This window comes from Triticum aestivum, chromosome 1A, assembly GCF_018294505.1.
Source record: "Triticum aestivum cultivar Chinese Spring chromosome 1A, IWGSC CS RefSeq v2.1, whole genome shotgun sequence".
NCBI lineage: Eukaryota > Viridiplantae > Streptophyta > Magnoliopsida > Poales > Poaceae > Triticum > Triticum aestivum.
This window is the reverse complement of record NC_057794.1, coordinates 417583998-417596799: the sequence shown is the minus strand read 5'-3', so window position 1 is coordinate 417596799 and position 12802 is coordinate 417583998.

Below are 12802 nucleotides of genomic sequence, written 5' to 3'. Positions count from 1 at the left end.
GTAACATATGATTTTTTAGATTTAGATTGTTTTTTTCTAACATTCTGTGTTCTGTGCAGTGACACACAATGCACACTCATCTTCTTAAGCCCGAAATATTCCATGGCCATGTATTTTGACTCGGACCATCAGTCGAAGAAAGACTACACAAATATCAAGAAAGTTATTGATGATGTTCTCCCCGGCTACGCCAAATCTGGAGGCACCTTCACCAGGCCAGTTCGTAGGTACGGCAAGCACGTGTTCGCCCACACTACGATGTTCCCCTGCGTCAAGCAGCCGCCTGGAAGTCATAAGGATGCCTACTACGCCCTCCATCACATGCGGGCGATTGTACGGGACCATAATCACCTTCTGCTACCAAATAATCTCAAAGATTGGGCCGCAAGATTGTCAGCAATCCAGGACACGGACATTAGACAAGAATTCTTTCGCATCCAGTCGAAGTTGGCGGAAATCATCCATCAAGATGTCCTTCATACCTCAGGGCAGTTCTACCTCAGATATGAACCGTACAACAGTGAGATAGACACAACGCTACAAATGCAGGCTGACAACGCCCACGATTTCATGACCATCATGAGAGACGGCGGCTTCATCCATGCTCTGGTCCCTGAGTCGAGTTGAAAGTAATGATGCTATGTGTAGTTCTGAAACATCGATTGGCTCATGTTGTAACTAAACTATAATGAACTTGTATGTCTCTTTGGTTTGAACAGTCGTTCAACTTAGATGTAATCGATACTATTTATTAGTAGGATTGTGAATCATGCTATTAATATGTTGCTTTTCTCTTCCAATCCTTTTGTTGCATACTTATATATTGCTTATGTATTGTCTGTCAATTGCTACTAACATTTTGTTTGGCTAGTGCATAGAGATGACGCCGTATGTCATGTACAAGGGTAAGGTTCCTGGAGTCTACGACGACTGGGAGGAGTGTCGGAGACAGGTTCACTATTTCAGCGGTAACAGTTACAAAGGGTACACCACTAGGGCGGAGGCGGAAGTTAGATACGCGCGCTATCTAGCGGGAGAGAGGAGGGAGTGTTGGAGGAACCGGATGAAGACCAGTTTCATCGCGATTATGCTCATCGTGATGACCGTAGCTCTCTTCTATGTGATGGTAGTTTAGATGATCGATGTCGACTTGTAATGTGAAGACAAACTCGCTACTCGCGGTTTCGAGACTTGTAATGTTCTAACTTTGTTCGGTATTTTAAATTCTGGGACTAATATGATGAATTGTATTCGAAGACTAATCTTCTATTGTATTCGATGAATCTGCTATTGCACCATTAGTATGCCAAAGCACATGGGTAAATATGGCCCCCTGGGAGACATACTAATGGCGCACCATGGGCTATACTAATGGCGCACTGCATGGTGCGCCATTAGTGGGGCGCCATTAGTAAGAAATATTAATGGCGTGCTAGTAGTGGCGCACCTGTAGTGCGCCATTAGTAGGCAAAACAGGTGCGCCACTAGTAGGCCTTTTCCTAGTAGTGGGGCGGCCAGGACAGGTGCGGTGGAGAGCATGCGCTTGAGATCCTGGAAGGCTTCGTCCGCCCGGTCATTCCATTCGAACGGTGTCGTCTTCCTCATCAGTTGATACAGGGGCAAGGCCCTCTCACCCAGCTGATGTCTACTACACAACCTTCTTCTTGTAGACGTTGTTGGGCCTCCAAGTGCAGAGGTTTGTAGGATAGTAGCAAATTTCGCTCAAGTGGATGACCTGGTTTATCAATCTGTAGGAGGCATAGGATGAAGATGGTCTCTCTCAAGCAACCCTGCAACCAAATAACAAAGAGTCTCTTGTGTCCCCAACACACCCAATACAATGGTAAATTGTATAGGTGCACTAGTTAAGCGAAGAGATGGTGATACAAGTGGTATATGGATAGTAGATATGGGTATTTGTAATCTGAAAATATAAAAACAGCAAGGTAGCAAATGATAAAAGTGAGCATAAACGGTATTGCAATGCTAGGAAACAAGTCCTAGGGTTCATACTTTCACTAGGGAAAGTCCTCTCAACAATAATAACATAATTGGATCACATAACTATCCCTCAATGTGCAACAAAGAGTCACTCCAAAGTCACTAATAGCGGAGAACGAACGAAGATATTATGGTAGGGTACGAAACCACCTCAAAGTTATTCTTTCCAATCAATCTGTTAGGCTATTCCTATAAGTGTCACAAACAGCCCTAGAGTTCATACTAGAATAACACCTTAAGACATAAATCAACCAAAACCCTAATGTCACCTAGATACTCCAATGTCACCTCGAGTATCCGTGGGTATGATTATACGATATGCATCACACAATCTCAGATTCATCTATTCAACCAACACATAGAACCTCAAAGAGTGCCCCAAAGATTCTACCGGAGAATCACGACGAAAATGTGTGCTAACCCTATGCATAGGTTCATGGGCGGAACCCGCAAGTTGATCACCAAAACATACATCAAGTGAATCACATGATATCCCATTGTCACCATAGATACGCACGGCAAGACATACATCAAGTGTTCTCAAATCTTTAAAGACTCAATCCGATAAGATAACTTCAAAGGGAAAACTCAATCCATTACAAGAGAGTAGAGGGGGGAGAAAACATCATAAGATCTAACTATAAAAGCAAAGCTCGTGATACATCAAGATCATAACACCTCAAGAACACGAGAGAGAGAGAGAGAGATCAAACACATAGCTACTGGTACATACCCTCAGCCCCGAGGGAGAACTACTCTCTCCTCGTCACGGAGCACCGGGATGATGAAGATGGCCACCAGAAAGGGATTCCCCCTCCGGCAGGGTGCCGAAACGGGTCTAGATTGGCTTTTGGTGGCTACGGAGGCTTCTGGCAGCGGAAATCCCGATCTATTGTGATCCCCATTCGCTTTAGGGTATACGGATATATATAGGAGGAAGAAGCACATCAGGGGGCCACGAGGGGCCCACGAGGGTGGAGTGCGTGCCCAGGGGGGTGGGCGCGCCCCCTGCCTCGTGGCCTCCTCGTAGATCCCATGACGTGCACTCCAAGTCTTCTGTGCTTCTTCTGATCCAAAAATAAGTTCCTTGATGTTTGAGGTCAGTTGGACTCCGTTTGGTTTTCCTTTTCTGTGATATTCTAAAACAAGGAAAAAACAGAAACTGGCACTGGGCTCTGGGTTAATAGGTTAGTCCCAAAAATCATAAAAAAGTGGATAATAAAGCCCATAAACATCCAAAACAGAAGATAATATAGCATGGAGCAATCAAAAATTATAGATACGTTGGAGACGTATCAGCATCCCCAAGCTTAATTCCTGCTCGTCCTCGAGTAGGTAAATGATAAAAACAGAATTTTTGATGCGGAGTGCTACTTGGCATAATTTCAATGTAATTCTTCTTAATTGTGGCATGAATATTCAGATCCGAAAGATTCAAGATAAAAGTTCATATTGACATAAAAATAATAATACTTTAAGCATACTAACTAAGCAATTATGTCCTCTCGAAATAACATGGCTAAAGAAAGTTCATCCCTACAAAATCATATAGTTTTGTCATGCTCCATTTTCATCACACAAGAATGCTCTCATCATGCACAACCCCGATGACAAGCCAATCAATTGTTTCATACTTCAGTAATCTCAAACTCATAAACCTTCACACAATACATGAGCGCGAGCCGTGGACATAGCACTATGGGTGGAATAGAATACGATGAGGGGGTTATGTGGAGAAGACAAAAAGGGAGAAAGTCTCACATCAACGAGGCTAATCAATGATTTATGGAGGTGCCCATCGATTAATGTTAATGCAAGGAGTAGGGATTGCCATGCAACCGATGCACTAGAGCTATAAATGTATGAAAGCTCAACAAAAGAAACTAAGTGGGTGTGCATCCAACTTCCTTGCTCACGAAGACCTAGGGCACTTGAGGAGGCCCATTGTTGGAATATACAAGCCAAGTTCTATAACGAGAAATTCCCACTAGTATATGAAAGTGACAAAACAAGAGACTCTCTATCATGAGGATTATGGTGCCACTTTGAAGCACAAGTGTGGCAAAGGATAGTAGCATTGCCCCTTCTCTCTTTTTCTCTCATTTTTTCGGGCCTTCTCTTTTTTATGGCCTTTCTCTTTTTTTTGGGACTTCTCTTTTTTATGGCCTTTCTCTTTTTTTATTCCTCACTTGGGACAATGCTCTAGAAAATGATGATCATCACACTTCTATTTATTTACAACTCAATGATTACAACTCGATACTAGAACATGGTATGACTCTATATGAATGCCTCCGGCGGTGTACCGGTATGTGCAATGATGCATGAGTGACTTGTATGAAAGAATTATGAGAGGTGGCTTTGCCACAAATACGATGTCAACTACATGATCATGCAAAGCAATATGACAATGATGAAGCGTGCCATAATAAACGGAACCGTGGAAAGTTGCATGGCAATATATCTCGGAATGGATATGGAAATGCCATAATAGGTAGGTATGGTGGCTGTTTTGAGGAAGATATAAGGAGGTTTATGTGTGATAGAGCGTATCATATCACGGGGTTTGGATGCACCGGCGAAGTTTGCACCAACTCTCAATGTGAGAAAGGGCAATGCACGGTACCCAAGAGGCTAGCAAGGATGGAAGGGTGAGAGATGCGTATAATCCATGGACTCAACATTAGTCATAAAGAACTCACATACTTATTGCAAAAATCTACAAGTCATCAAAAACCTCGACACTATTCGCATGCTCCTAGGGGGATAGATTGGTAGGAAAGGACCATCGCTCGTCCCCGACCGCCACTCATAAGGAGGGCAATCAAATAACACCTCATGTTTCAAATTTGTTACATAACGTCTACCATACGTGCATGCTACGGGACTTGCAAACTTCAACACAAGTATTCCTCAAATTCATAACTACTCAACTAGCACGACTTTGATATTATTACCACCATATCTCAAAACAATCATCAAGCATCAAACTTCTCTTAGTATTCAACACACTCATAAGAAAGTTTTTACTATTCTTGGATGCCTAGCATATTAGGATTATTTAAGCAAATTACCATGCTATTTAAGACTCTCAAAATAATATAAGTGAATCATGAGAGTTCATCTATTTCTACAAAATAAAAACCACGATCATGCTCTAAAAGATATAAGTGGAGCACTAGAGCAAATGAAAAACTACTCTGAAAGATATAAGTGAAGATCAATGAGTAGTCGAATAATTATGCAACTATGTGAAGACTCTCTAACATTTAATAATTTCAGATCTTGGTATTTTATTCAAGCAGAAAGCAAAGCAAAAGAAAATTACATTCTAAGAATAGCAAACATCATGTGAAGAAGACAAAACTTAGGATCAACCGAAACTAACCGATAGTTGTTGAAGAAGAAAGGTGGGATGCCAGCCGGGGCATACCCAAGCTTAGAAGCTTGAGACTTCTTGAAATATTATCCTGGGATGCCTTGGGCATCCCCAATCTTGAGCTTTTGTGTCTCCTTAATTCCTCTCATATCACGGTCTCCCTAAATCTCAAAAGCTTCATCCACACAAAACTCAACAAGGACTCGTGAGATAAGTTAGTATAAACCATTGCCAAAACCATATCATACTCTACTGTAGCAACTCACAAAAATTATTATTCAGCATTGCATACTAAATGCCTCTGCATATTTAATAGTCCTATCCTCAAATAGAATCATTAAATAAGCAAACATATGCAAACAATGCAAACATAACAGCAATATGCCTAAACAGGATAGTCTGTAAAGAGTGCAGCAAGATTCATACTTCCATAACTCCAAAAATTATGGAAGAAAATTACCACTGTAGTAAATTTATCAGAGCTTAATATGCAAAGGGTGTCAACATTTTATCACATTCTGACTTTTCTAGGGAATTATTGCAACAGCGGTAAACTTTCTGTTTTCAAACAGCAACATGAAGGCTTGTAACATAGGCATAGTAAAGACTATCAATGCCACTTTTACTGGAATAAAAGATGCAAAACATTGTTCTAAATAACAGTTAGAAAGTACTAACAAAATAAATTTATGCTCCAAGAAAAACACATATCATTTGGTGAATAAAAATATAGCTCCAAGTAAAGTTACCGATGAACGAAGACGAAAGAGGGGATGCCTTCCGGGGCATCCCCAAGCTTAGGCTCTTTGTTGTCCTTTAATATTACCTTGGGGTGCCTTGGGAATCCCCAAGATTAAGCTCTTGCCACTCCTTATTCCATAGTCCATCGAATCTTTACCCAAAACTTGAAAACTTCACAACACAAAACTTAACGGAAAACTCGTAAGCTCCGTTAGTATAAGAAAATATATCACCACTTCAAGGTACTGTAATGAACTCATTATTTATTTATATTGGTATTAAAACTACTGTATTCCAACTTTTCTATGTTTCATAAACTTTATTAATAGCCATAGATTCATCAAAATAAGAAAACAACACATGAAAAACAGAATCTGTCAAAAACAGAACAGTCTGTAGTAATCTGGATCAAACGTATACTTCTGGAACTCATAAAATTCTCAAATAAATTTCGGGACGTGAGCAATTTGTCTATTAATCATCTTAAAAAGAATTAACTCAATATCACTTACCAAATAAAAATGGAAGCAATTCTCGTGAGCGCTAAAGTTTCTATTTTTTCAGCAAGATCAACAAGACTTTCCCCAAGTCTTCCCAACGGTTCTACTTGGCACAAGAACTAATTAAAAGAATAAAACCACATATAAACAGAGGCTATATCAATTATTTATTACTAAACAGGAAAAAAGCAAGGAACAAAAATAAAATTGGGTTGCCTCCCAACAAGCGCTATCGTTTAACGCCCCTAGCTAGGCATGATGATTTCAGTGATGCTCACATAAAAGATAAGAATTGTAACATAAAGAGAGCATCATGAAGAATATGACTAGCACATTTAAGCCTAACCCACTTCCTATGCATAGGGATTTTGTGAGCAAACAACTTGTGGGAACAAGAATCAACTTGCATAGGAACGTAAAACAATCATAACTTCAAAATTTTAAGCACATAGAGAGGAAACTTGATATTATTGCAATTCCTACAAGTATATATTGCTCCCTCATAATAATTTTCAGTAGAATCATGAATGAATTCAACAATATAATCAGCACCTAAAGCATTCTTTTCATGATCTACAAGCATAAAAATTTTATTACTCTCCACAGAAGCAAAATTCTTCTCATTCGGAATAGTGGGAGTATCATAAGAGACTCGAATACTATAAATTGTTTCCACATTAAAAGAGTAATGATCAAAAAAGGGTAATCCTAATCATGACAAGTTTTATAAATATATATCATCACAATAATCATCATAGGTAGCAACTTTGTTCTCATCATAATCGATTGAAACCTCTTCCAAGATAGTGGATTCATCACAAAAAAAAGTCATGACCTCTCCAAATTCACTTTCATCAATATAATCATCATAAATAGGAGGCATTCTTTTATCATAATAAATTTTCTCATCAAAACTTGGGGGACAAAAAATATCATCTTCATCAAACATAGCTTCCCCAAGCTTGTGGCTTTGCATATCATTAGCATCATGGATATTCAAGGAATTCATACTAACAACATTGCAATCATGCTCATCGTTCAAACATTTAGTGCCAAGCATTTTAGTGCATTCTTATTCTAACACTTTGGCACAATTTTCCTTTCCATCATACGCATGAAAGATATTAAAAAGATGAAGCGTATGAGGCAAACTCAATTCCATATTTTCTGTAGTTTTCTTTTTTAAAACTAAACTAGTGATAAAACAAGAAACTAAAAGACTCGATTGCAAGATCTAAAGATATACCTTCAAGCACTCACCTCCCCGGCAACGGCGCCAGAAAAGAGCATGATGTCTACTACACAGCCTTCTTCTTGTAGACGTTGTTGGGCCGTTTGGCCTCCAAGCGCAGAGGTTTGTAGGACAGTAGCAAATTTCCCTCAAGTGGATGACCTAAGGTTTATCAATCCGTAGGAGGCGTAGGATGAAGATGGTCTCTCTCAAGCAACCCTGCAACCAAATAACAAAGAGTCTCTTGTGTCCCCAACACACCCAATACAATGGTAAATTGTATAGGTGCACTAGTTAAGCGAAGAGATGGTGATACAAGTGGTATATGGATAGTAGATATGGGTATTTGTAATCTGAAAATATAAAAACAGCAAGGTAGCAAATGATAAAAGTGAGCATAAACGGTATTGCAATGCTAGGAAACAAGGCCTAGGGTTCATACTTTCACTAGTGCAAGTCCTCTCAACAATAATAACATAATTGGATCACATAACTATACCTCAACATGCAACAAAGAGTCACTCCAAAGTCACTAATAGCGGAGAACAAACGAAGATATTATGGTAGGGTATGAAACCACCTCAAAGTTATTCTTTCCAATCAATCCGTTGGGCTAGTCCTATAAGTGTCACAAATGGCCCTAGAGTTCGTACTAGAATAACACATTAAGACACAAACAACCAAAACCCGAACGTCACCTAGATACTCCAATGTCACCTCAAGTATCCGTGGGTATGATTATACGATATGCATCACACAATCTCAGATTCATCTATTCAACCAACACATAGAACCTCAAAGAGTGTCCCGAAGATTCTACCAGAGAATCACGACAAAAACGTGTACCAACCCCTATGCATAGGTTCATGGGCAGAACCCGCAAGTTGATCACCAAAACATACATCAAGTGAATCACGTGATATCCCATTGTCACCACAGATACGTACGGCAAGACATACATCAAGTGTTCTCAACTCTTTAAAGACTCAATCCAATAAGATAACTTGAAAGGGAAAACTCAATCCATTACAAGAGAATAGTGGGGGGAGAAAACAGCATAAGATCCAACTATAATAGCAAAGCTCATGATACATCAAGATCGTAACACCTCAAGAACACGAGAGAGAGAGAGAGAGAGAGAGAGAGAGAGAGATCAAACACATAGCTAATGGTACATACCCTCAGCCCTGAGGGAGAACTACTCCCTCCTCGTCATGGAGAGCACCGGGATGATGAAGATGATCACCGGAGAGGGATTCCCCCTCCGGCATGGTGCCAGAACGTGTTGGATATATGGCCTAGAGGCAATCATGTATGATGATATTTCCTATGTGTTTATGAATAAAGATAGTCCTTGGACATTATCAATGATGTGTATCAGCAAGTACGTGACTTGTTTGTGGGACTATGCATTGTATGATGACTGTCCTAAAAGGTCCCTATTCGAAAGGGTTGTGTGGGCACGCAGCCAACTAGACTAGCATATGACACAGTCGATGGCTTGGTCTCACTAGCCATGCATTGGATGCTAACAGGATAATATGGACTTGGAAGGATCTGGTCGGATTCGACGTAGTCAAATTCGAGTCGAGATAAGGTTCGAATCGGACAGACCCAACTATGAGACGCAGTGATATGTCATCTGTGAGTCTCTAGTACAACATATGTTCTATGTCTTAAGACCTGAGATGACACATGTACTCGGGATGGTGATAGACTTGCTTTGGGCTGACCAAACACTACTCCGTAACTGGGTAGTTATAAAGGTAGGTTTCGGGTTTGTCCAGAACCATGCTGCGAGACGTGGTCGAGCAAGATGGGATTTGCCCCTCCGATCAGGAGAGATATACTCTGGGCCCCTCGTGTGATCCGACCAGGATAAGCATGGCCATACGACAAGGATTATGAGATAATCCGGTTTGTGGTCGTCATCACTGGAACGAGAAAGAGGTCGGGCTAGCACAAGGATGACAGACTCGCCTTGAGCTCGACAACGTATATCGCGTGGCAAAAGGAATGGAAGTGACATGTCACTACTAGGAAAAGGGTTATAGATGGAAATGACACTAATGGCGCACCAGACATGTGGTGCGCCATTAGTATATACTAATGGCGCACCATGTGTTGGTGCGCCATTAGTGTCCAAATACTAATGGCGCACCACATCCATGGTGCGCCATTAGTAACAATTTTTTTAAATTTTTTTTCAAAACTATTTTTTCAAAACTACTAATGGCGCACCGTGGGAGTGGTGCGCCATTACTAGTTTGAACTAGTAATGGCGCACCACTCCCACGGTGCGCCATTAGTAACTTGGCCAGCACTTCCACCGAATCCCCCCCCCCCCCCCCCCCCCGTGGACCGCCTTTTCAGTTTAAAAAAAATAAAAATAAATGATGGAAATGTCAAAAAAATAAAAGAAAATAAGTTTCCCATGTGATATGTGGTCTAGTTGTTGTGAAAATTTACAAATATGAATTTCGACTTTATTTGTGAAATCTCTCGAGAATTTGTAAAATGGGCATAACTTTTGTGTACGAACTCGGATGAAAAAGTTTTTTATATGAAAATTCATCTACTCGAAAAGTTACATCCGAATTTAACGGAGGAAACCCCGTTAAAAATTTTCAAAATCCCCAAAAACCTAACAGAAAGAAAGTTACGGGGCTTCTAAGATCCGGAGGCAAAAAAATTCAAAAAAATTCAAACTTACTGGTTGCGCACCGTATGCTAGGTGCGCCACTAGTAACAGAAAAAAATTGGTTTTGAAAAAAAAAATGAATTATTTTTCAAAATATGATACGTAATATGATCGGGAAGTTTGAAATATTTTTTCAAAATTTCATCATACTCATGAACATGAACAAAGTCCTAGACATCAACAAGGTTTAATAGGATTGATATGATAGATATATCAACAAGTGCCTGTGAAGTGAGGTGGTGCTGGGGTTGGATAGAACTATGACGTTAAGCGTGCTTGGGCTGGAGTATTGTGAGGATGGGTGACCTTTTGGGAAGTTTGACCACAGAGTGCGATTTGACCTGAGATTAAGCATAGTGACTCGAGATTAAGCCATCGTGACCCGAGATTAAGAAAAAAATAAAAAAATTGAATTTTTTAAAAAAATGAAAAAATTTGATTTTTTTTTAAAAAATTGAAAAAAATTTATTACTAATGGCGCACTTCTATGTGGTGCGCCATTACTAAGTCAGATAGTAATGGCGCACCTCTAGGCATACTAATGGCGCACTACTGGTGCGCCATTAGTATCTGGTATACTAATGGCGCACGACTGGTGCGCCATTAGTATCTGGTATACTAATGGCCCACCAGTGGTGCGCCATTAGTAAAAAAATACTAGTGGCGTGATACTAATGGCGCACTAGGCAAAACTGGTGCGCCATTAGTAGGCCTTTTCCTAGTAGTGTGTACAGGTTCGCAAACCAGCTTCATAGTCTGCTTGGTGTTCGGCATGCCTTGCTAGAGGCCGCTACCAACCATGCAGTTCGGAGGTGATCCAAACTATGACCAAGCCGACTTGAACCTAAGGGGTCGCGCGCTTAAGGGAAGGAACCTACGAGGTCGGATCCGAGGACACTGGTCAGATTTGATCCGAACTGTATTCGGATTGTGGCCGAGTAGACTTACGGGCTTTAGGGTCCGTGCGAGGCCCAAGTGTTGAGCCCGCGAAGGACGCCTGTATATATAGTGGAGGTGCCGCACACTCACGTGGTTGATCACTTCGGCGCTGTCACTAGGGTTTGCATGTGTTGCGAATAGACACCTCCACTCGCCGCCGGTTGTGTGATCGGACCTAGCAGTCCATCGCACGACGTTCCTCCTGCACACGCGGATACCGTTAGAGGCGATGCACTTGCGCCGGTCCGGCGAACCGGTATGTGGGAACCGACCACCGGTTGTACGAGGGAGATCGGACGAGGAGGAGACGGTCCACGTGGACGCGCTGCCCCAACTCTTCTTCCGCTGCACGGCACTGCGCGTCTCGTGGTAACCAACTGTGATCCATCTCCTGTAGCATTTTCTTGGTTGTTCTAAATGTAGGAAATTTTACTTTGCAGTCGACGCACCCTACCATAGATCCCAACAGAACGGGTCTAGATTGGCTTTCGGTGGCTACGGAGGCTTCTGGCGGCGGAACTCCCGATCTATTGTGCTCCCCGATTGTTTTAGGGTATATGCATATGTATAGGCGGAAGAAGTATGTCAGGGGGGCCACAAGGGGCCCACGAGGGTGGAGGGCGCGCCCAGGAGGGTGGCGCCCCCCTGCCTCGTGGCCTCCTCGTAGATCCCCTAACGTGCACTCCAAGTCTTCTGGGCTTCTTCTGGTCCAAAAATAAGTTCCGTGAAGTTTCAGGTCAATTGGACTCCGTTTAGTTTTGCTTTTCTGCGATATTCTAAAACAAGGAAAAAACAGAAACTGGCACCGGGCTCTGGGTTAATAGGTTAGTCCCAAAAATCATATAAAAGTTGATAATAAAGGCCATAAACATCCAAAACAGAAGATAATATAGCATGGAGCAATCAAAAATTATAGATACATTGGAGACGTATCACCAGCCGGCTAAGAAACCGGCTGACCGAGACCAAGAAGCCGGTGAACTTCTGGATGTCGCGCAGCTGAGCCGGCTTGCTCATGCGCTCGATAGCTTTGATCTTCTCTGGGTTCTCCTCAATGCCGCACTACGAGATGAGGAAGCCGAGTAGCTTTCCGGCCGGGACGCCGAAAACGCATTTCTCCGGGTTGAGCTTGACCTTGTATTCGCACAGGTTGGCGAAGGTTTCCTTCAAATCATCGAGGAGCGTGAGCTGCTGCTTGGTCTTCACCATGATGTCGTCCATGTAGACGTGGATGTTGCGGCCGAGTTGCGGCAGCAGGCATTTCTGCATGCAACACTGGAAGGTGGCGCCAGCGTTCTTGAAACCGAACG